At 39.8% G+C, this 25,881-nt stretch overlaps 1 long non-coding RNA gene across 1 annotated transcript; it reads left to right on the top strand.

The window, feature by feature from the left end:
* Nucleotides 1-18,832: 18,832 nt before the first annotated feature.
* On the top strand, nucleotides 18,833-19,103 carry LOC112950696. Its single transcript, XR_003250068.1, has 2 exons — nucleotides 18,833-18,902; nucleotides 18,995-19,103. It is a non-coding gene; the product is annotated as an uncharacterized LOC112950696 (long non-coding RNA).
* The last annotated feature ends 6,778 nt before the right edge of the window (nucleotides 19,104-25,881 follow it).

Below are 25,881 nucleotides of genomic sequence, written 5' to 3'. Positions count from 1 at the left end.
GAGGTGGACTGTTTGGAACTGATGGAATTGGACCCTCCACCAGCTGAAGCGAGCATGGCCCAACAAGGCCCTGCACTAGCTGACCAGAAAAGCAGGTTATCACAGTCATCCCAGCAGGGCCAAGGCCTCTCAAGGCCCTCTGCCTGGGTTCAGTGACTCACAAGTGGTTTCCTCAGGGCCATTGGGTGGCAATCACACAACATGTGCATGAAGGCCAGGGGATTTGGCCCAGCCAGTATGGATTCATGAAAGCCAAGTCCTGCCTGACGAACACGATCTCCTTCTATGACATTGTGACCCACCTACTGGATGGGGGAAAGGCTGTGGACATGGTCGACTTAGACTTTAACAAGACCTTTGACCCACTGACTTCTCCTGGAAAATCTGGCAACTCATGGCTTAGACATGAGTTCATCCATCTTCGCTGGATGAAAAAAAGGCTGAATGGCCAGGCCCAAAGAATGGTGGTGAATGGAGTTAAAACCAGCTGTCAACCGGTCATGAGCAGGGTTCCCCAGGGTTCAGTGTTTGAACTAGTCCTCTTTAATATCTTTACTGATAATCTGAAGGAGAGGATTGAGTGCACCCTCAGCAAATTTGCAGATGACACCAAGCTGGCAGGAAGAGTTGATTTGCTAGAGGGTACGAAGACTCTATGGAGGGATCTGGATAGGCAGGATTCATGGGATGAGGCCAACTGTAGGAGGTTCAACAAGGAAAAGTGCCATGTCCTGCACTTCAGTCAGAGCAACCCCATGCAACATTACAGGCTTCGGGCACAGTGGCTGGAAAGCTGTATGGCAGAAAGGGATCTGGAGGTGTTGCCTGATAGTCAGCTGAACACAAGCCAGCAGTGTCCTTAAGTGGCCAAGAAGGCTAATAGTATCCTGGCTTGTATCAGGAACAGGACCAGTGGGGTCAGGGAAGTGATTGTCCCCCTGTGCTTGACACTTTCAAGGTCATGCCTCGAATATTGGGTTTGATTTTGGGCCTCTCACTACAAAAAGACAAAGACATGGAGGCACTGAAGACTGTCCAAAGAAGGGCAATGAAGCTGATGAAGGTGGAGACAGCAAGGAGCAGCTGAGCAGCTGAGAGATGTGGGATCATTTAGTCTGGAGAAGAGGAGGTTCAGGAATGACCTTATTGCACTTTACAACTACCTGAAAGGAGGTCATAGTGAGGCGAGGGTCAATCTCTTCTCCAGAATAACAACTGAAAGTAGGACAAGAAGAAATGACCTCAAGTTGCAGCAGGGGAGGTTCAGATTAAATATTAGGAAAAATTTCTCCACAGAAAAAGTGTTAAAGGCTGCCCAGGTAAGTGGTGCAGTCGTTGTCCCTGACAGTGTTCAAGAGATGTGTAGATGAGACATTTAGGGACATGGTTTAGCAGGCATGGTGTTGGGTTTACAGTTGGACTGGATAATCTTGAAGGTCTTTTCCAACCATAATGATTCTATGATTCCTGGGTGGAGATGCACAGACCCTGAAGAAGAGAGTTGCTGAAAAAAAGACTTTTCCTGAAGAGAGCCTGCCACTGAGACTCTGTCATGGAGAAAAAGAGTCTCCCTGTCACAGTGGTGATGCTTGGAAAGGAACCCCGCAGTTTAACTCATGGAGTGGTCCAACAAGTGCTTTGAGAGGTCCTTGAGAGGAGGGAGGGCTTGTAGCAGGGTGGAAAGGGTAGCTAGTTGGACTTTTAGTTGTGCAAAGCCCTGGTGGCTGATGAAGTACTTGATGGGGTACCTGAGGTACGCGTGTGTGTGTCTACATGCATACGTGGGGGTGTTTGAGATGATGTGTGCAAGAGTATGTGTACTTGGGACCTTGAGGCACACTCAGTGTGGTTTGATGTGAGAAACAATGGTCAGGGTTCCCATTTCCTTTTTTCATTCTACACCTCTCTTTTCCGGATAGAGTAGTATTAGTCATGTACAGAATAAAATACCTGATGCAATGTGCAAGCTATAACTGCCAGTGACATTTGGCAATTCATGAGTGTAGTTAACATCACGTTCTTTCACAAAGCTCTCATTCTGCTTCCTCTGGTGGAAATACTTCACTTAAAAAGTTGTATGTTGTCACAACCTCAATACAATTTAGTGTGTGTGATACTTGCACATGAATGCATGCACACAGGTATGGCTGTGGCTTGGAGTTAGTGCAGCTTTCAATTTTGGTGGGATATAATTACTTTTTTTAAAGGCATGCATCCAGATTTTTTGAGTGATATCTTGACAGATATGATAGTGAAAATTTGTTCCGTAGTACTAGGAAGTTGAATACTGTTTGTTTTCCATTTGAGAAGAGTGGTGATTATTTCAATTATTTTCTTCATCTGACACATGTATGCTCCAAATTTGGTCATCTTCTGCATTAGCTATAACAAGTGTTTCTAAAAAGGAAGAGTTTAAGTATAAAAGTAGACATGTCCTTCACTGCAATTTGCCTCAGATCAAAGAATAATTTTATATGAAGAGGATCTATAATACCTTGGTGACTGAAATAGGTTCTTACTGGTTTTCCAAATTTAGAATTATAGCTCATTTCAGGTCTCTTTAAATGTTAATAAATAAAAGTCATCTCAGTCATTTAAGTATATAGCTTGTTTGCTTTGGCATCCAGGTAGTAATGATGGAGAAAATGAGATGGTGATACAATTCCCACAGAAAAGAATTATCTTGTGGCCTGTTAAGCTAATGCTCAGGAAAGTCAAAATATGTGATCTTGCTTATTTTATTGCAATATTAGTGTCTTTCAGAGTATTTTTTTTCAAAACCTTTAACCAGCTATGTTTTGTCTAAATTTTTGCATGTAGTATGCAATTTTTGTATTGTTAGTATCAGAGCTGTCTCTTGCAGAGATTGCTTTGTTGCAATAATGCACTTAGCAGGAATTCTGTTTAATTTTTATAAGCTCTACTTGCCATTTGCATGGAGTATTCATTTGTTTGTGTTTGAGTAGGGTGTATGTTAAGAAGCAGGATTAGAAATGAAGATTATTGTTTGCATCTTAAGGAAAATCATTTCCTAATCTAAAATGGATAATAACAGAATTAAACATATATATGCATATATATCTTCCCTCAAACTTCTTTCCTCCTTAGTTCACCTTTTATATATATTTTTTTTACATTTAAGTGGAGCTTGAGTGACTGTAGTCATACTTACTGTTGTTGTTGATTGGTGAAAAAGTCTCTTGCTTTCATTTAAAGGTATACTTACTGTTGTTGTTGATTGGTGAAAAAGTCTCTTGCTTTCATTTAAAGGTATGCTTTCAATCTAAAATGTAGAGAGCATGCTCAGTGAGGAGTGGTTGTACCTTGGAGGTGGATAACTTTTGGGATGGAGGTGTGTGCTGGTATTAAAATGAGCTTATATGAGCAAAGTCCCAGTGAAGTTCATCCGAAAGAGTGATTTGCCATGCTTACTGGCTCAGCACTGGACATCTTATTGTATATTTCCCACTGGATAGCTACTGTGCGACTTATCAGCTGCCTGGCACATGGAATACAAGAAAGTTTGGCTGTGATGTCTTCACTCCACCTTCCATTACTCCTCACTGTGGCTGCTAGGGGTCAGATTGTGTTGCCTAGGAAACAGTGGAGGAGCAGAGTCTGTGCATGCCACCCATCCTGGAAGTGTGCATCACCCCAAGCAAGCTTCTGTAATGCCCAAACTTCTGCTAGACCCTAGTTTTTCTCTAAGTTTTCCCCTTATAAAATAATTCTTCCACACTAGAAAATATTTTTTTTATCTTTACTTATATTTTCTTATTTCTTATTTCTTATTAAATAAAGCTGTCTCTGCACTCTTTGAAAGATTTATGTGGATATGATTTTTTAAAAGAAACAGAAGAATAATCTTAAACCCTGCAGGCTAGAATAGTGTATTTGCAGACCTACTCACTGATCATGGAAGGGCTTCATTGTTTTATATCCAGAAATGTGAATATTCTGACAGTTTATTCTGTCATAGTCCAGGCGATGTATTCTGTATGTTCCTAACAGCAATTTGTTTTAGTGTATTTTTGCACTTTGCAATTTGTTTAAGGCTGAAGACACCTCTACATAGATAGTGTTATTGAATGTTTGTGTGTGTATGAAGTTTAAGCACATACACGTGCACACAAAGTGCAAAAATGGGAATGGAACATCTCTCGTATGAAGAGAGGCTGAGTGAGCTGGGCCTGTTTTCTCTGGAGAAGAGACGGCTCAGAGGGGATATGATTAATATGTATAAGTTCAGGAAGGGAGAATGCAGGGAGGAAGGGGACAGGCTGTTCTCACTGGTGGCCAGCGATAGGACGAGGGGTAATGGCCACAAGCTGAAACACAAGAAGTTCCGTCTCCAGGTGAGGAGCAACTTCTTTACTGTTAGGGTGACAGAGCAGTGGAACAGGCTGCCCAGGGAGGTTGTGGAGTCTCCTACTCTGGAGGTCTTCAAAACCCGCCTGGATGCCACCCTGTGCCACATGCTGTAGGTGTGCCTGCTTGAGCAGGAAGGTTGGACTAGATGATCTGTAGAGGTCCCTTCCAACCTTAAATATTCTGTGAAAATCTTTAAGAATATTCTGAGTAACACCTTAGATACTATCCTTTAGTTATGTGCATGGAGTAAGCAATATTAATTTAATTATGTAGTTAGGTATATACACAGCTATTGCTATGATGTTAACTACTTTTTAAAATGCAATTATTTGTATGCAAAAACTTGCAACCTTTTTGTGTGAAAATTTAATTAGTATGTGGCAGAGACTGTATCACTAACAGCAGTGGAACTTGCTGGGATTTGATAAACCCCATGTTTCCAGCTCATTTAATGAGGTAGTTATTTTTATCCTTGCTTATAAGGCAGGCCTCTTCAGCTAATTTGGAGAGCTGAAAGAGAACAGGTCCTGAAAGAATTATTATATACATAGGGAAGAGATGTTCTATGAGGCATTTCTGAGAATAAAGTCTTACCACAGAAATTGTGGTACAGACAGAAAGAAGATGACAGTATAGATAGAAAGGTTGGTGTAAACCTTCAGCATTTCCTGCCATTTGAAAGATTCAATATCATACTTTTAAATTTTTGGTGTGTTTTCACCCAAGGTTTAATTATTCTGTCCACCTGCATGAGCAAAGTACTTACTCATCAAAGTTCCCTCTACTTGTGATTCATTTTTTTTTGTAATAATGATTTGATTAGACTGGGAGAATCTCAAGGCTTCCAGGATTTGGAGGGAAGGGATTTGGGAGTTTGAGTCCAGCCAGCTTTTGGTCTCATTCATGAACTTTTCAGCTACAAGGCGAATCTAAAAGAATTAAATCCTTAATAGTGATGTGAAGAATATTGAAGAATTCCTTGTTCAAAGTACAGTGCCAGTGCATGTTAACTGCTAAGAAAGCATTGAGCAAAACTTTATGCTAAGCATTAAACTTAATATGCTAAGCAATGTATAGTATGCTAAGCAACATAGTGACAGAAGTCACTGGAAATTAGAAGATACCCTTCAAAACCTGAAGTTTTAGCTAAATTAAGAAAATGGAAGGTCCATAAATTGTCAGATAAAAAATAGGCAAAAGGTTGAAGAATTTATTTCCCCTCAACTCCTCCAAACACTTTCCAAGAAGTGTTACCAAGAACAAAAAAAGTGCTCAGATGGGGCTGAGGAATGACTAGGGTTCTAGAAAGAGTTGTCAGCAAGGACTGATTACACTGCATGGAGAAGCTGAATTAATGTGTTTTGTTGATCTTTGCTGTGAAGATAAGTGAAAGCATTCACATTGCAAAACCATTCTGATAGGGCAGGTGTAGTAGAAACTCTCAGAAATTAAAGTGACTGTCAAAGGTGTTACACTAGAAGTTGGCAAAGCGAGTAATACAAAGTTCCTAGGAGTGGATGATGCTCACCAAAGAAAATCACGGATAAAGAAAAACATATATATATTCTGCAAAACTAGTGGAAATAAAAGCCTATAAACTCTCACTAAAACATCAGTACTGTGCAGCTTAGTAGGAACTATAGTTGAGGACTAATTGAACATGTGGATGAAGGTGGCTTACTGGAAAAGAATCAACTTCAAGAATCATACAGAGTTCTGTATTACTCTTCATGCTCTTTCAAGAATTCAATAAGGTCACGATTTTTCATATATATATTCTACTGAAGTATTGTAAAGATTTTTAACAGTGTCTCTTTCAAAAGACTTTCAAATAAATTAGTTATTGATGAGATATTAGAAAAGATTTCTGCATAAAATAACTAAAATGTTAAAAATAGTTGATAAGAAATGGTGATCAAGAGTAAATGATTAGCCTTTGCTGTGAAGGGAGGTTTGTAGAAGGGGTCTGAATAGGGACCTGTATTATCCTACACATTAATAATTGTCCTGGAAAAGAGGGTGGATAGAGAGAGGAGAGACCTACTTATGCTAGAAAATAATATGAGCTAGAAAAGATGAAAGCAGACTTTAGAACTGCAGGAATATTGTGGGCAAACTCATTAGGCTTTAGTGTCTGGGGAATGAAATGACTGATGAAATGCATTGTAGATTAAAGTGATGAATCTGGATGAAAGCCACTCTGACCTTTCCACATTAAGTGATGGCCTTTCTGCTGTTTTCCCTTGGAAATGGTATTTTCAGATTGGCATGTTAGCTCAGTCCTTGATAATACTGAGAGAAACCATCCAGCCAAAATAAATATTAAGACTTGTTATTGAAAGGGAACAAAAGCAGAATATCATTTTGTTACCATGTGAATCTATGGTTTGCTTACACTCTGAGTACTGTATGCTATACTGGTCCCTGCATCTTGGAAGGCTACAGGTTAGAGGAATAAAGGTAGGGAAAGTCTCTGCATGTGGAATGATGAAATAGGCTAGGACTCTTTAGGTAGGGAAAAGGATAATTTATACAGGGTCTACAAAAACAGAAGTAGCATGAAAAGGATGACTAGGATTTGATTGCTCATGCTCTCTTCTAACCACCACCACAACAAAAACCCCCAAACTTTGACAATTATCAAAGAAAGCAAGTAGCAGACATCTTCAAAAAATAAGTACAGCAATCTATGTATGCCTTTAGGTGGGACAATAGGACAAATCATGTGAAATGTCTTTGGAAATAATAATGAGAATAGAGTCCAATAGGACTATATATAGACAGTGGAAGGCAAGCTGTGCAACTCTGTTGACACGAGCTAGCAATGTGCTCTTGTGGCCAAAAGGTCAATGGTATTCTGGGTTGCATTAGGAAAAGGAAGGTTCCTCTTCATAATTTCTGGCAATTCCTGCTGCCAGCAGGTGGAGGAAGGTGATCCTTTCCCTCTACTCATTACTAGGGAGACTGTAGTTGGAGGACTGAATCCAATTCTGGGCTCCCAGTACAAGAAAGAAATGGAGCTGTGGACATGAGCCCAGTGGAGGGCCACAGAGATGGTTAAGGGACTGCAGTATGTCTCATGAGGAAAGGCTGAGAGATCTGGAACTGTTTGGCATGGAGAACAGCAGACTTGAAGGGATCTTAACAATATGTAAGAGTCTCTAACGGTGCAGTGTTAGGAAAATAGGGACAGCTTCTTCTTAATGGACCCAGGGACAGGACAAGCTACAGTGGGCACAAACTGAAAATGTATCTGAACGTCAGATTTTTTTGTTTGTTTTTGACTTTGAGTATGATGAAACATAGAAACATGTTGTACAGAGAAGTGGTGGAGTATCCATCCTTGGAGATACTCAAAAACAGATTGGACGCGATCTTGGGTAATGTAATCTAGGTGACTCTACCTCAAGCAGGAGGATTGTGTCTGATGATCTCCAGAGGTATCTTCCAACCTCTACTACTGTGATTAGTAGTCTTTCTCATATTCTGTGGCTCTAATTATTTTACATGAATCAAAGTAAAATATATGTTGCTTTAGAGCAACAAAGATGATTACGGGACTGGAACATCTCTTGAATGAGGAGAGATTGAGTGAGTTGGGCCTGATCAGCTTGGGGAAGAGAAGGCTGAGAGGGGATATGATTAACATGTATAAGTACATGAAGGGAGAATGTAGGGAGGAAGGGGCCAAGCTCTTCTCATTGGTGGCCAGCAATAGGACAAGGTGAAATGGGTATAAGCTGCAACCCAGGCAGTTCCATCTCCATGTGAGGAAGAACTTCTTTACTGTGAGGGTGACAGAGCACTGGAAAAGGCTGCCCAGGGAGGTTGTAGAGTCTCCTTCTCTAGAAAGAGTCCTTCAAAAAGGACCCTTCAAAAACGGTGGGTCCTTCAAAACCCACCTGGAAAAAGTGGGGTCCTTCAAAACCCACCTGAATGCCACCCTGTGCCACATGCTCTTAGGTGTCCCTGCTTGAGCGGGAAGATTGAACTAGATAATCTCTAGAGGTCCCTTCCAACCCTGAATTTTCTGTGATTCTGTGATATCTCTGAAAAATTAATATGAGATTTGAGGAAATTATTGAGCTAGTCCTGAGGATCATGACTATTGAAAAAGATACTGTTACAGTAGAAAAGATTTTGAAACAGGAAAAAAAGAATGATTTGAGATTGAAAATTTTTCCTTATAATGGAACATGAAAGGAAATCTATCTTTGGAATTTATCCAAGAACAGGATTAACAGTGACTTCATCACAGTTAAAAGAAATTTTAAAAAGAAAGGTTCTGTATTCCATTAAGGAAAAAGAAAAGCAATGGCTGAAAATTGAAGCAAAACTAATTTAGGCTAGTGATAATGCACATGGTTTTAACAGTAACTAACCAGTTGAAAAAAATCTTAACTAATAATAAAAAAAAAAATCATCCTTCAGGATTTTAAATTAGTACCAGATATCTTTCACTAGGCTATGCTTAAGACAACTGAATCCACATATCAAAAATCCAGTGGTCTCTGTTGCATAAGACATGAAATAGGTGCTGTAGCAGTCCCTTTGCCACACAGGTCTCAATGCTTAATTTAGGCAATGCTTGCTGTAAATGGTGGTTTTGTTCAGCTAACCACTTGCTCATGAGTCGTGCTGAAAAATAATAAATCTTTCAACTTTGTGTAGCTTTATTTTGATGCTAGCCTGTTTACTCTTACATCTTCTGCACATATATGTGATATAAGGGGAAAAAAAACATTCTTTTTCTTCTGTATTGCTTTTAAGGAAATGATGCCGTGCTTTCATCTCCCAAATGTGTTGCTTGTGATGCTGCTTAATGTTGTCCAGTTTTCCAGCTTATTTAAGTACTTGTTCATTTTCTTCCAGGGTCAGTATATTTTCTGCAATGATTCATAATATCCACCTATTCTCTAAAAATTAATTTCTCATTAGTGAAGGAGTCACCTAATCTATAATGCAGCAGGTCACACAAGAATGACCATGTAGCTTTGATGAATTTATAGAAGTGTACCGGAAAATTCCACTAGATCATATTTTATATATAAAATCTATCTACATTTGTTTTCTTGGTTGTGTGGGTTTTTTTCTCCCTATGAAATCCCTGTTACTGGCTGCAGTCTGCTACAGTTGAGTGATGCTATGATGCTGTGGTTTTTGTGCCTCAGCTTACCAAAAACGGTGGAAACTTTTCAATGATTCATGCAGTCCTTTCTGGATAAAATGGACAGCCTTGCTATCAGACAATTATTTTTCCTTCTTTTGCATCTATTAATGTAAGAATGTTTGAGTAACTTGTTAACAACACGTTTAAGCCTAGTGGAAGTGCTTATAATTGCTTATTTTTTACAGATAAAATAGAGCAGTGTGAGATTTTGAGTGGGATAAACAATGTTAACCTGTGCTTTCACTACAGCCAGAGGGAGCTTGATCAGATGTTTTAGTGGCATCAGAGTCAAACCACTGTGTTAAGTGATTCTGAAGAATCGCATCCTATGTGATCTGCTTGAATATGTGTGAAGACAGCTATGCGGTGGTAGAAGGGATCAGGGATCTGGGCACTCCATGAAATGTGCCCATATACAGCATATATCATGAATCCTCTATGTGTATGCTCAGCTAAAACACTGCTTGGATACTGTCTTCTTGCTGTTTTCTCATCTAACACAAAAAAAATGATTGTAATTATTTTATTTTGCCTAAACATATTTGATATTCTTACTTCTTGCCCTAAAAATTAGCAAAAATCATCTAATACCTGATGTCCTTAGATCTTTGGCAGTAGCATAAAAAGGCAATAGGAGACAAAGGAGGTGTGACATATAAGTCATTTTGTTCTTCTCTTTCCTGCACCTCAAAATACTCCTTTTCTGAAGCTTGAGCTGAATTCTAGCTTTTCTGAAAGTACTATTGACACCTGAAGATTATCATAGATAAGGGAATAGATGTTATCAGATCCCAAGTCTGCCCTTGCAGGGCATACCACACAGTAAATAAGTAATACAGCATTTAGATTTCACAGTGAATGCCGCAGGTAGTATTTAGTGTAGTAAGAAGGATTTTGAAAATATCATGATTAGAAAATAAAATCAGTGGTTTCTTAACTTTTTTCCTTCTATTAAAAATTTAGATTACATTGGAAAGTTAGACTCTATCATTTCTGTCTATTTTTAATACACACACTAAGAATTTTTCCCCTGGCTTTTTCGGAAGTGATATCTTAGGACTCAGCTGTACAACTACATGACCACAGATCAGCTGAGCACTAGGAATAGCTGGGGGCCTGCCCTAATACCAGGAAAATGCAAGGTAAGGCAACTCTGCCAAGGCACCCTTTATTAGATCAAGTTCTCTTGCATTTCGCATGGACTAAAAGCATTTTATGAGACATGCAAAATTGTCCTAATTCTGTGCCTGAGTCCTTAGCCTTGATAGTGTGACTATAACTGCATGTTAACTGATAACATCAGTGATCAAGGAAAAAAGGCAACTATGGCCTCTATTTCCTCCTTTTTGTTGCCCACGATGCATGTGCTGGTATAGATGCACTTGCCAGGCTTCTGAGCCTCAACCCTGGGATGCTGCCCGTATGCTCATCCCCAGTGATCCCAGTTTTATCCCCCTTCATGCCTAGTTTAAAGTCCTCTCCATGAGCTCTGCCAGCTCCTGGGCAACGATTCTTTCTCCCCTGAAAGACAGGTGATCCCCATCTGTTGCCAGGAGGCCTGGTGCTGTATAGACTGCCCCAAGGTCAAAGAACCCAAAATCTGACAGATGACACTAGCCTCTTAGCCACCATTTGAGCAGGTGTTCTTTCCTCTTCCTCTCAGTGTCCTTCCCTGACACTGAAGGGATAGAGGAGACCACCACCTGTGCTCCTGCTCCCTCAACTGATCTCCCCAATGCCCTGAAGTCCCCTTTGTCAGACTTCATGCTTCTCTTGGCAATTGCATCGCTCCCAAGCTGGAATAGCCAGAGGGCCGTATAAAACTTGGTGATGTCCCTTACTGAAGTCCCAGGGAGGCAACAGGCCTCCTTGTGGGGTAGGGTCCAGTCAGCATATTGGACCGTCTGTTTCCCTCAGAATGAAGGCATCCACAACAATTACCCTTTTTTTTCTTCTTAGTAGAGGCAGTATTGGAGTGTGGCTTGACTGCTTCACCCTAGACCACTCCCTAGAAAGACCTTGGTCCAAGACCTCATTTATCTAGCCTTTATGTTCCAGTGCCTCATGCCTGTTGCATATGGCCACCTGCGGGAGTAAGATGGGCTGGGAGGGGATTCTCCTGCCACCCTAAAGAGTGATCTATTTCCTTTCTTGCTCATCTTTTAATTCTGCCTCCTCTGCCCTATGGCAAGAAGGTAGGGGATCCTCAGGTGGATTTGGGAATGTTCCTCTGGTGTGCCTGATCACAGGGTGCAGCCCCACCAGTATCTCTTTCTCACCCTCCCTGATGCTCCTCAGCCATTCTACCTCCACCTCCAGTTCCACTACCAGATTAAGTAGCTTATCCACCTGCTCACACCTAAGGTAGATGTTGTCTCTGCTACTCCCCCATAACACCAAGAGGCTCATACACTGCCAGCAACTGGAGACCTGTACCGCTGCACATACATGTGGCAGCTCATTCTGTGTCCCCACAGTCTCCTTGGTGTTGTCTCTCTGCCAAATAGAGGTCATGGCTTTGGCTATTTTCTCACTGAGGGAAAAGACCATAGGGAAAGCTATCTTCCTGAGCCAGGAGGAGACTCCCTGCACCCTGTCTGCACACCCTACCTGTGGCAACTGCCACCCTAACTGCTATGCTGGTAGCCCTGGTTGATGCGCCATGCCTTGTTTGCCAGCTCTCTTCGCCATGTTCTTGGTCCTGGTGATAAAGTGAGCAATAGGGTTGCAAGAAGTGGAAGAAATCTTAGTATCCATACTTTCAGTTATAGTTGTATGTATTCCTGCATTAATTTTACAACAAATTTTCCAGACATTTAATAACATTAGTGTATGCTTGTATACCCTAGATATAGCTAGTCTTTCATGTCTTGCTGCACATACATTTGTTCTGTTACATGAAAATCCTTTATACAGCTGTTGTTATATTACATGCAAATTCTTTCTGTATCTGTAGACCTCAGTTCTGGGACATTGAGCACCTGCCTGCAACTCTGGGAATTCAATAGCAGTCGAATGTGTTTAGCATTCAAGGGCTAATCATAGGCCCTCTGATTTTTTTTTTCACTGGTGAAGAAATACGTACTGATGTATTTCACATAGCTTGCATAGGGTGTGTATACACAGGTGTATATACATACAAGTGTGTATAAACCGTTGCACAGTTGTATACACACACAGCTTGCATATGATGTGAAACTGTACGGTATTAGCCAGATTATGCATTATTAGCATAAATTTAAGTGATTAATACAAATTTGGAAGTGTAGTTCTATTTCATGTCGTTTTTGAGAGAATATAGATGCTAATATATTTTGATGGGAAACAGAAACCACCAAAGAAAAAGTTACATATACTTTTACATAAGCCTCTGATAAGATAGTTCTTCATATGAAATGAAGAAAAGAGTAATAATCAAAGTTTATGAAGTATTTTTTATTTTTTCCTGCACAATATTTTTCATGTCTGATGCTTTGATGATACTCTAATAAGCAATATGGTTGATTTTCTAAGGCACGCATCTAAAAAGGGGCTAACAATATAGGGTAGGTGGAAGAAGCTTAATGCTTTTAGGCAAACACATTTGTTACTAGTAAAACAGTTCTTTACCACAAAGAGTGTCAATCCAGTGACACTTTCTAGGAAGCTGATGCAGGACATTCTGATAGAAAAATAAATTTGCTAGCAAGATCGCGTAGACTCTTCCAAACAAACAGCATTGAAATCATGTATTTAACTGTGTAGAGCGCTGTCTTAGCTAATATTAATAGCAAACATGGAGGACTTTAAAATTCTTAAATCCAATTTGATGCATATTGATTTGTGTAATGAAGATTTTTTTCTGTAGGGGAATGCTTGATAAAAGAGCTTAAGACAAGAGGAAGTGGCTTATGCAGTCCTGTGAGTGTGACAAAAGAAAATATTTAACCAGATAGCGACCTTTCTGGTTAGTTGCTGTATTTCTCATTTGTTTTGCTTCAGTGCCTGAAGTGTTTGAGTAAGAGCTGGAGTGAGTTGCTGCTGGAGTCTGAAAACACTGTTGTCAACAGGGTCACTGTGTTGTAGGCAGAAAGAAGGGCTGGAGCCACTGATCTTAAGAGACCGCAAATTCAACTCAGCTGGGGAAAATGGGCTGCGCATGTTAGCCTATGTACAAACAGAAGGGTATAATGCCTGCTTTCCATTGAACTCTACTTCTGTAAATGAGAGTGGGTTTCTAGGAGAGAAAATTGAAATATTTAAATCTGCAAATATCGTCATGGAGTATTTTTAAATTGCCAGAAGCTTCCCCCATCACTGTTGTCTTCAAAACAAAATTCCAGTACTCTCTCTCTCTCTCTCTCTCTCTCTCTCTCTATATATATATATATATATATATGTATATATAAAACTCTATATCTCACGTAATGGATTTTTAAGTACCAAAATTTTCACTAATGACTTTGTGGATTTTAAATATCTTTCTTCCATCCTCTAATTCTGACCATTTTGCATATAATGCAAGCTCCTTTGACAGTCTCCTATCACAATGCCCCAAACTGCATGCCTAGGCATAATCATTTTTTTTGATTGTGCCAGTGTCAGTGAAGAAAAAAAAAAAAAGAAAAAGAAATGAAGAAGTTACTTTCTCATATGCTTGACAAGTTGATAAAACAAACAGTAAAATAGTGAAAGAGACATGAAAACCAGAGGTAAACTTGTAAGGGAAGGCAGAAGAAACATCCTTACATAAATTCATTTGCTTTCTTGGTTTTTGCCCCATTTAAGTCTTCCTTTTCTTGTTTACACACACCTCATCTCTCATAATTGATGTCACCTTCCATCTTTCCTAGCAACTCCAAGCTTCATTTCCATTCCTTTAAAATGTGGTTAGATTTTTTTTCTGACTTCATGAAGATCTACAAAGTTGTAAATTCTGACTGCCAACCTGGAAGTCATTCTCTTAAAGTTGCAAATGCAGACCTCAGTGAAAAGAAATACAGAAATTATGATTTTTATCAGTGTGCATAAATACCTCAGGGGAGGCAGCGAGGAGGAGGGGTCCAGCCTTTTTTCAGTGGTAGACAGCGATAGGACTAGAGGAAACGGCCACAAACTGAGGCACCAAAAGTTCCACAGGAACTTAAAAAAACACTTCTTGACAGTGAGGGTGACAGAGCCCTGGAACAGGCTGCCCAGAGAGGTTGTGGAGTCTCCTTCTCTGGAGATCTTTAAAACYCGCTTGGAYGCAGCCCTSTGCCACGTGCTCTAGGTGACCCTGCATGAGCAGGGGGGTTGGACTAGATGACCTCTGAGGTCCCTTCCAACCTTAAGCGCTCTGTGATTCTGTGATTCTGTGAGAGGTCAGCTTTCCCCGCAAGGTCTCTGTGTCAGTGTGCAGATTTGCAAAAGGACAATGTCAAAAGCTATATGCCAGGCTCTTCTGATACCTTTTTGAATTTCTTTTCAGTTTAATATTTGCATATATTTGTACTTGTGTGTTAATTTATTGCTAAGGTAGTTAAGTTAGAAATAAAACTGTAATCTCAGTAACATTAGCTTTTATAGTAGTTCAGATTTCCTTGATGTTTTTCAGATACAAGGTGAAGTACTGCTCCTGAGGTTGCTTTCATCTATTTTGTACACCTGCAACAAGTCAATAATGTGCTAGAGGGAGCGCAGAAAAGGCACCAGTATCACTGAAAGAAAGGATGGAGGTAAATTCAGGAGGAAGCATTCCTTTAAGTCATGGTCCTTCTGTGATATTCACTGATCATTATTTTGTGTTCTGAAATCAAATGGACTTTTTATTTGCTTTTGGTTTTGGCTTTACTTTTCATTATAAACCTGTTGTGTTTTGATGCCATATGTTCAGATCAAGATGAATTAAGCAAGTCAGAACATGTAGGGATCTGAGGGAAGGTGAACTGAAGCTTTCTGGGCAGCATTGTGAACAAGGGTGCAGCAGGGGCGATATTGTAGAGTTACAAGCGAAAGGAGATGATAGAATGCAAATGCAGTGGAGTGTAAGAGGGTTTCTGAAATATGAGTTTCAATACAATTCTTATGTAACTAGAGAATCCAGGAAGATAACAAGACTACTACAAAAGCATCTTAATAAGGCAATTCAAGGGATAAAGTGGTGTGTCAGCAATGAAAGGGGACAGTATCTGACTATTTTCAGCATGTCAGACAGATGAGAGAGAACAAATGTGGAGATCAGGAAGAAGTAAGCAGATGTGGGGCCAGAGATAAATAAAAGATTAAGAGGTGGAGATAGATGAAATAAGAGCTGTATTTTTTAATATCAAACCATTGTGTGAACTATCCTTAGAACTGGAGAATAGATGAAGGTGAAATTCAGTATTTGTGGGATATTTTGTATCCTTCAGAATAAGTCTCTGTCTAAATATGTAACAGACAGATATTTTTTGAGCAGAGTGAAATCTAGATTTTGTTACAGCAAGCTTCAAAGTGATGAATTTCTAAGCTTTGAGGTTCCTGCTTTTTTCAGGAAAGAAGTAGGCAAAATGTAAAAGATTCCCTTTTCCAATGGGAATGCTTTAAGACCTACTGAGAAAAGAGTCTCAATGTGTGTCCAGTAGTGATCTGAATACTGGTGGTGATTTTGCCATAACTGTAGTAGTTAACTTGTATCCCTGTATCTAAAGGTTCCTTTGCTTTTAGTTGAATATTATGTAAACATTGGATGTCTTTGTAACAGTGACTCAAAGAAGCTAGAGAACTTAGTTGCCTGTCTTAGGTGATTAATTTCCTTTCTGTGTCTTTATATATATGCCATGCTATCCTTGCCTTAATGTTTGGGCTATAGTCAGGAGGAATATGCACAACATAATGACTGCTTCCAGCTGACTTAGAGCATCTTGAAGCACAGCTCTCCTCTTCCTTTCCCAGCCAGTGTTGTTCATGATGAGAATTTACAAACAGTGAAACAATTAATAAAATACAGGAGTTTTAATGGTCAGTGCTGAAATTAACCATTATAGTTCAGTCTGTACATATTTCATGTGCTTTTCTGTGGATCAGCTAGTCTAAGTTGAGTAACAACATTACTGTTGTTCGCTCCCAGGTTCACAGGATGTGGTTGTTGCTTGTTTGACAAGCAGGGAGGGATGGTGGTGATTAGGTTAGCAGAGTCTACAGGGAGCATCTATCAGCAGAAAGCATACAGCAGCAATAAGATGATACAGATGCCAATAATGCCACCCAAAATGAGAGAATCTCATGATTTCCAAAGGTCAAACCTTTGAATCAGGCTGTTCACTGCAGGAAACCAATTAGCCAAGGTATTCATTGATGCTCTTCTGACTTACTGCTGCTCCTCCAAAATCCTCTGCTGCTCCTCAGATCTGTGTGTGCTCTCTCAGAAGCTTCGCTGTCTGCTAAAATATCTCCTCGGACTTTTAGCCTTTGTTTGTTTTGCCTCCAATGTGCATAGCTTCTTGGTAAGAACATGTTCTAATGTTCAGTAAGCCTATGACAGTTAAAAGCAGTATGTGTTCATGTTTGCCATTTTCTCATGTTTTAGGTCACTCTTTTTATAGTAAGAATTAGTTCACTATTGCAAACTCTGTAAACACCTCCTGTGACATTTCTTTTGTTGCTTATGTCATTACTTCTGGCACTCCATTGCTTGTGTATCAGCTTAAAATAAATGTCTCATTTCCAAGCCAAAGTTTTATTCATCTGCTGCTGCAAAATTGTTCACAAGTCTCCCTGAAATGTCCTCCCAGTTTTACACTGTCTTGTCATGAAGATAGCTAGGAAATTCCAAATGTATTAACAAGTGAGAAGAGGGCTTATTCTTTTCTGAAATTCTAATTACTAGAAGTGTATGTAAAACATTCTTTTTTTCTGACATCTTGCTGTTTTAGTCCCTAATGCATCTATGTTGTTTTTTCTCTCGAAGCTACCCATAGGCTTTTTTTTTAACATTAGAAAATTTTGATATCGTGAGAAAATGTACCTTGCTACTAACCTTGCCCAATTTTCATGGAGTTCTCTATTTATCTGTTTGGTTTCTCCTCCCTATCTGGCCTTCCCCACTCTGTCTTCTGTTTCCTCCAACCACTTGTTCATCAGGAAGGTTGTTTACATGTTTTCTTAAGCCATATATTGCTGTGAAGTTGCTGTTCTCCTCCCAAGATAAGGATGATATAGATGTCTTATGTATTTAGAGACACCTGTAAAACATTTGTTTCTGATACTCGGACAATTTCAACAGACTGAGGCATCAGTTTTCTGAAGTGCTTTTTGTAGATATTTCTGTACCATCTCTAAAGGTATTTGTGAAACTTGCCTTTCGGGAAGGACTGACAAGTCACCTAGATAAGTATATACTTGTTAAAAACACATGCACAGAGGTTCTAGATCTAGTTATAAAGAAAAATACTGTTATTATATTACTTTTGCTATATATAATCTGTATTGGATTTACAGCCTTTTTCTCCCAGTATTATGGTATGATCATGCAGTCAAAGAGATATTGTCGAAGAGATAGTGGAACAGGCTGCCCAAATTGGTTGTGGAGTCTCCTTCTCTGGAGGTCTTCAAAACCGCCGGAATCTGCCCTGTGCAACATGCTCTAGGTGTCCCTGCTTGAGCAGAGGGTTGAACTAGATGATCGCTAGAGGTCCCTTCCAGCTGCAACCATCCTGTGATTCTGTGACTGCAAGGCTAATTACCTTAAGTTGATATACTCAGAAAATTTCAAGACTCCCGTATTGTGTTTTCCTCGATAGAAGGAAAATATGGAACTAGAATCAGTATTAAGTAGTATTATTTACTTTCTCAAATGTCATGTGTAAAGTTAAGTTTGAACTTTTGCAAATTAATTATAACAATTCTTGGTGAATCATTCACCAATCAGACATTGAGATACTGTATTTTTTCTTCCATACTTTTAATTGAGGAAGGGAAGCAGGAGGATAAACTTCATATTAGTCCTGAATCAGCACTACCATACAGCACAGTTATGAACATACTTGAGACGTTGCAACATCTTTAAAGAACTGGTATGTCTAACTAGAGACTTAATTTCTCTGTTTTTTTGACTGAAAATCTACAGCTTAAATGATAGATTAAACTCTTTAGAGGCTTTGGAGTATTTCAGACTGAAAAAGGATCACAGGTGAGATGGCACATATTGTAACTTATGATTAGAACCATAGAAACCAGGTAATTATTAAAATTTTTCTTTGCAGTCTACTTTTTTCAATTACATCTGATTTTATAGGGAAGCATGAGTATATTTTGAGTTCTCTTTCCTGTCTTCCTTTCCTATAGAAAGAACAAGAATTTGGGTCAATACCTTTTGTACTTCCTTTATTTTCTACGAACTGTCTGCACTGACTTTATACAGGTAAGATGACATTAGAGCAAGTGTCTATATCTCTACTAGACACTGCCTTTTCTGACTGCTATGTCCTCTTCTGACCTCTGTTTTGGATCTAGGTGATGATAGGAACCTCTCTGAAGCTGCTTCGGGTGACCTCTGAAATTTCTGAGAATGTCTAATCAAACCACTCTCCAGAATGATGTATTGAGCCCAAGATTTCCCTTACAGCTACTGTATTATTGTGAGTGTGAAGCATTATGCAAATGAGAACATAATATCCATATTGCATATAATTAGATTTCAGATTCCCCCCCCACTTAGCAGTATGGTAGCAGTGCTGGTGACAGAAATCTTGGTAAAACTGTCAAAAAAAAAAAATTGAACAAATGACTCAGAAGTGCAAGCATGCCTATTGGGAGGAGAAAGTTCAAGGAATTTTCATAGACACAATTATTATATTATTCTCTATGATCTGTGTAGGTTTTGTCTCATCCACTCAGACTGCTAATTATTTGAAAGTGCATCTACAAACTGATATTGAGATCCAGAGTATTTGTTGTATCCCTGTACTGACAGCTGGAGTAAATGGACATAGATTTTGTGATCTTGATGAACAGATAAAACAATGCCATTGCAACAAACCAGTAACTTTTCAAGCAACATTGGAATTGTGTAGTTGAACCCTGTGCATGTAGCAGGAAAAGTTACTTCTGTAATCTTAATTCAAATACAGATCAACATTCACAGTTACAACCTTTAATTATGGGAGAGCATATCACTTTTTCTCAGTATAGAAGTCTGGGGTATCTAATGCTAGCATAGCTGTGGTAACAGATAAAGGCTCTTTTGACCAAGCGGAAAAAAAAAAGAATGTAAGGCTGCTCAGTGTGAGGAGTTAATACAAGTTAAACACACAGACCAGACTTGGCTGTCACTAGTTTAGTTTCAGTGTGAGCACTTCCATAGAAAAAGCAGAGGAGTGCTGTTGGTGGACATATGGGCTACTTCTTTGCAATATTCTTTTCTGATGAAGAAAAGACATGAAAATTAAGTGATTGCTCTAGGAATCTGAGGTGCAGCACAAAATATTAGCATGTAGTAGTAGTAATAGCCTAAGTAGTATAGTAGTAATATAGTAGTAGTAGTAGTAGCGTAAGTAGTAGCTTAACAAGTTTGATTAATGACCCTCTCTTGCTGTCTCTGTAGGAGTTTTGTGATATCCCTCAGCTGTGAGTGGGTCCTCTAGCAGCCCTCCAGTGCCCGGTGGAAGCCACAGTTATGAAGAGAAACAGTGTGCGGATGTACCAATGCTGTGGGTGGCTGCATACGGGGAATAAACAGAGTTGCATAAAGCACATCTCGTACAAACATGATTTCCTCATGTTCTTAATTTTGACTCCTACATAATGATGTTCTGTGTTGGAATTTGTGACTACCTGACTTTAATTTAAAAAGGATAATTAGTAAGACTGGAAAAGGAATGCTGAAGAGCAGTGAATTGTGGGGATGGGGGAATGCTGTGACACAGGGGGAAGGAGTACCTGTTTCAATTAGCTTCTATTGTTTAAAACATCTGTCTGAAATGATCTTGAACTCCAGTACACCTAGAGTCCTACTCACAGTAGGCACTTTTCAGCAGGAAGGAAGGAAGATCATCCACTATCCATGGTACCTTTGCTATTCTGTGTAATACACAGTATACATCCATTGAATGCTGGAGAGAATCACTGCACCGTATTCTACTGCTGAAGTAGATGCATGAGATTTAGGCGTCTATAAGGTATGAGAATTAGGCCTGTGAGCAAACGATTTTTTTTTTTTTTTTGCTTGGTTTTGTCCTTATTCTAGTACTTGATCTCTGAAGAGTAGGATCAAACTCTTTAATATAGTGTCTCAGTTTTGTCACTTTTAAGATAGCTGGGGGTTCAGGGTTTATTGGCATGTGAAAGATAAAATTAGCTTTATACTCAGCTGGGTGTAACAGCAAACTTGATTCCCATGATGTTGATGATGTTGAAGAAGTGCAGAGTTGGATGAAAGCATGATGAAAAACTGTAAGATGCATCTTCCAGTGCTGGACTTTCAGAACCTCATTTGTTAAGCATTATTGCAAAGAAGATTGAGAGGTGCCTAGGTGAATGAAGTGTGCAACTACTGTTATGAGAAAAAGAAAATGCAGGACTCTTAAAAGATCCTTTAATTTTACAGAGCAGCATAGCAAGAATCAAAGTACTGAAAAGTCGAAGGCAGACAAACCCATATGAGAAAAGTTACATATATTTTTAATGGGGAGAGTGATTGACTACTGCAATAAACTGACAGAGTCTTGAAGTTTTCAAGTAAAGACTGTGATGCCTCCCTGGATGATGTACTATAGCAAAATAAGACATGTTGGGCTTGGAGCAGAATTGACAGGCTTACATGGTATAGCAGATGAAAATAAATGATCTAGTAGTTATTTCTGACTTTAAAATAGGGCTGTACATACATATCAGATCTCTTCTTTCATATGCAAATAGATGCTAATTTTTAAGTAGCAAATACAAAACCATGTGAGTAGATTATATAAATATATTATATATTTACATCTTTGCAAAGTACACACAAAGCTGACACATGCAGTTTCTATTGATTTAATTTACATACAGAGTAAAAACAGCTTGTTTTCGAAGGTAACTGTCAAAATGGAAACTACTCCTCAGAAACACCTTCTGTATTTTCAGCATCTGTAGTTACTTACATTTATATTTTTGCCACAGTTAATATAGTAGTAGAATTAGAATCAGTGTTCAAAAGCTCATGTTTTGGATCTGAAGAAAGGGTACCTGTCCAGGGACCCTTCCAGTGTCCCAGGATGGGAACTTTATGAAGGGCGGTGTATTCATTTTAGGTCATGTGTGTTTTTTCTTTTAATATCAAAATGTGATCTGAAATAAATGAAAGAGTCACATAAGACTCGTAGTTGGAGAATTTTAGAGAGGCTGCTTTGCATATTTATAACTTGGATGTGTTTTTGCAATTATCTTGGATAGAAAATATGCATAAAGTCATATGCTTCATGAAAAAAACTCAAAAGAAGGCTGTTATTCTGTCTTATCACATTGCCTTCATTACCTTTTCTGTAGTAAAATAATATTAGAAAGGATATCTTCACTAGTAGTAGCTGGCATCACTATTGCAGTCTAAACTACAAACAAATAAATACATGGAGGAGCAGGAGAGGAATTACGGTTGGATTATGGGTTTATGTTTGCACTAAAGGCGTACTGTTGGACTTGATGATCTTGAACGTCCTTTCCAACCGTTTTCATTTTATGAATTGGCCATGAGTAGAGAGAAACTGAAAGACTGCACATTTGTGACTACATATGTGTGTATATGCCTATACAAATACACAGGTTGAAAGTTTCTGCATAAAAAAAAATAGTAATTGAAAATATGGGCACATGGAGGAAAGCCAGAGGTGAAAAGAAAATATATATTTTTTTACTCACTTCATATTCTTTTACTCTCACTAACAAACTATCAGTGATAGTAGTCTCCTCTCATATTCCATGTGATGTGGATAGGTAGGTAAGGGGACATGCATAAGCAGCAGCATCCCATTGCCACCCCTGGTGACATTTTATCCTGCAGCAAAGTCAGTCTTATTTGTTGCCAGTGCAGTGCCTCTGTCCAGGTCTGTTGCAGCAATGCTTCTGGTCACGTCTGTGCTCCTTCTGTCTGCTCTTCGATATATGTTCTGCTGAGCAGCTGTGCCTGGTTGTGAGAGGAGCAATGGGCTGCAGGGTAGCAGGGAAATTTATTTCCACTCCAGGATCCATGTTCAAGGAATCTTTTGAGGATTCTTTTTACCTTAGTTCAAACCTAGCAATGTGGCCCTTCTCCTGTCTTGTAACTTTGCCCAATACCTGAAATCTGTTGTTTCCTCCACCAGCAAATTGCCCCATGTATTTTAGGTGAATAATGTCTGCCTTCACATCCAAATAATCACAGAATATTTGAGGTTGAAAGGGACCTCTAGAGATCATTCAGTCCAATTACCCTGCTCAAGCAGGGACACCTAGACCACACTGCACAGGGTCATATCCAGGCAGGTTTTGAAGATCTTGAGGAAAGGAAACTCCACAACCTCTCTGGGCAGCCTGTTCCAGGGCTCTGGCACCTTCACAGTAAAGAAGTTCTTCCTCACATGCAGATGGAACTTCCCATGTTTCAACTTGTACCCATTATCCCTTGTCCTGTCACTGGCAACCACTGAGAAGAGTTTGACCTCCTCCTCCCTACATTCTCCCCTCAGGCATGTACATATTATATCAGGTCTATACATATTGAATCAGATCTCCTCTCAGTCTTCTCTAGGCTAAACAGACCCAACTCACTTAGTCTTTCCTCATATGAGAGATGCTCCAGTCCCTTAATCATCTTTGTTGCTCTATGCTGGACCTTCTCTAGAAGTTCCACATCCCTTGTATACTGGAGAGCCCAGAACTGCACACAATATTCCAGGTGCAGCCTCACCAGAGCTGAGGAGAGGGGCAGGATCACCTCCCTCAACCTGCTGGCAACACTCCTCCTGATGCAGGCCAGGATCCCACTGGGCTTCTTGGCCATGAGGGCACATTGCTGGCTCAGGGTTAACTTGTTGTCAACCCTCCCAGATCCTTCTCTGTGATGCTGCTTTCCAGCAGGTCAACCTCTAGCCTGTACTGGTGTTCGGAGTTTTTCCTCCCCAGATGCAGGACTCTGCAGTTGTCTTGTTGAATCTCGTGAGTATCCTCATCTCATCTTATGAGGTTCCTCTTCCTTCAAAGAAAAAGTTGAACAACACTGTACCCTGCGGGGCACCGCTGGCCACAGGCCTCCAACTAAACTCAGCCCCATTTATCACAACCCTCTGAGCTCTGCCATCCAGCCAGTTCTCAATCCACCTCACTCTCCACTCATCCAACCCACACCTATGAGGATACTATGGGAGACTGTGTCAAAAGCCTTGCTGAAGTCAAGGTGACAAACAATACCCTCAGCTTTCCCCTCATCCATCCAGCCAGTCATCCCATTGTAGAAGGCTATCATGTTCATCAAACATGAATTCCCCATAGTGAATCTGTGCTGACTACTCCTGATTCTCTCGATCTCTCCTGATACTCTTTTCCTTGACATACCTAGTGATGGACTCTAGGATGAGCTGCTCCATCACTTTTCCAGTGACAGATGTGAGCCTGGCTGGCCTGTAATATCCCGGGCCCTTCCTCTTGCACTTTTGGAAGATTGGAGTGACGCTGGCTTTCTTCCAGTCCTCCAGCACCTTCCCTGCTCTCCATGACTTATCAAAGATGATGGAGAGGGGCTGAGCAATAACCCTGCCAGAACTCTTGGGTGCATCCCATCTGGGCCCATAGATTTGTGGGTGTCCAGTTTGCCTAAACAATCCCTAACTCAATCCTCCCTGACCAGCAGAAAGTCTTCCTTATATCCATGCTCTGTACTACCTGGGGACTGGCCTTATCAGTAAAGACAGAAGCAAAAAAGGCATTTAGTATCTCTGCCTTCTCTGGATCCTCTGTCACCAAGGCACCCTCCCCATTCAGCAGCAGACTAACATTTTCCCTTGTCTTCCTCTTGCCACTGAGTAATACTCTGAAGGAATCCATCTCTGTTCTTAGACTTAGTAAGGGCTGACTGTATGGGGAACCAGCCTTGCAACTTAAGTATTTCCATCATCTTCATGATCATTCCACTGAAAAGGACTTTCCTACTAGAATGCATTTACCTAGTTGTTGCTATTCACATGGGCCTCTAACTCTCATGCTCTGGCATGCAGGAAGTTACATCCATGCTGTAGGTTCTCTGAATTATTTTCAAACAGTGCGGCTCTTCTTTGGCAAACTGAACATAACTAACTTACTCAGCAGGATCAGTGAGTATATGTAAACCAGACAGGAAGTACTTCCTTAAAGGAAAGATTTAGAGCTCTTCTGTAGCTAGAAAACCCGATGCTGATGTTATCTTGACAACCGTAGACAGGACATGATTCATACTGGCTTTGGACCTGAAACTTATTGTAATTCCTGGCATAGGTTGTTCTATCCAATTTATATTGATGAAACACCTGTTCTTTACTGCAAGTTAGAAAAAATATATTTCTGGATGTTCCCTCAATGGAGGAAATAGATTATTATGTTTAGAGTTTCCTTCTCATCCCTACTCAAGACTTTGCAAAAGACCTTGGGCAGATTTCTCCTTGCCTGTAAAATGTAGATTATGATACTACTTGTTGTCAGAGGCTGAAGCAACTGTAGCAATATGCACAAATACAGTAATGGCCAGGCTATTCAACTTTTGTTCCAGAGGAGTCCATTTGTTGAATCCATGAAGAACCCATCTTTTTCCTAGTAAAATGACACATACTGACACCTGAATTGTATATGTAAATAGCCCTGAGTTATCATTGCTCGGTAACTCATTACTTTGGTTAGCCGGGACCACTGGTGTTGAAAACTAGTGACAGATGAGAACAAACAAATCATACTTCACAAATCACTTCCTGTTGCTTCCACAAGATGCAGAAGCTATATCCTCTTGGTAAGCAAATACATCAGGACAACAACATGTAAAGCCTAAGACCTATTCTTTTAGCTCAAATTTGCATTTCATAGAAGCTGTTTTTTCAAAAGCCTTATAACAGATCAGATATTTTATTAATTTTTTTCTTTCCCTTTCCAAAATGAGAAGCATTTGTGACCCATTTGCTAGTTAGACAGCCGATGGACTTTTAAATTTCTTTAGCAAGCCTGGGGTCAAATTCTAATGAGTCAACTGTGAGACGTGGCAATATGGTTTGTGGAGCTATTTGCCAGCAGACATTTGAGTTCCCTCAACTCAAATATCAAAGATGAGGATGAGTGAAGCCTGTGTCTTTACAAATGTTTAAGCTTTTTCTCTTTTTCTTTTTTTTTTTTTTTTTTTTTTTTTCTTTTCCCATACAAGGAGGAAGTATATT

The sequence above is a fragment of the Nothoprocta perdicaria genome, unplaced genomic scaffold, assembly GCF_003342845.1.
Source record: "Nothoprocta perdicaria isolate Ctin4 unplaced genomic scaffold, notPer1 scaffold_329, whole genome shotgun sequence".
Classification (NCBI taxonomy): Eukaryota; Metazoa; Chordata; class Aves; order Tinamiformes; family Tinamidae; genus Nothoprocta; species Nothoprocta perdicaria.
This window is presented reverse-complemented; position numbering and strand designations above follow the sequence as displayed.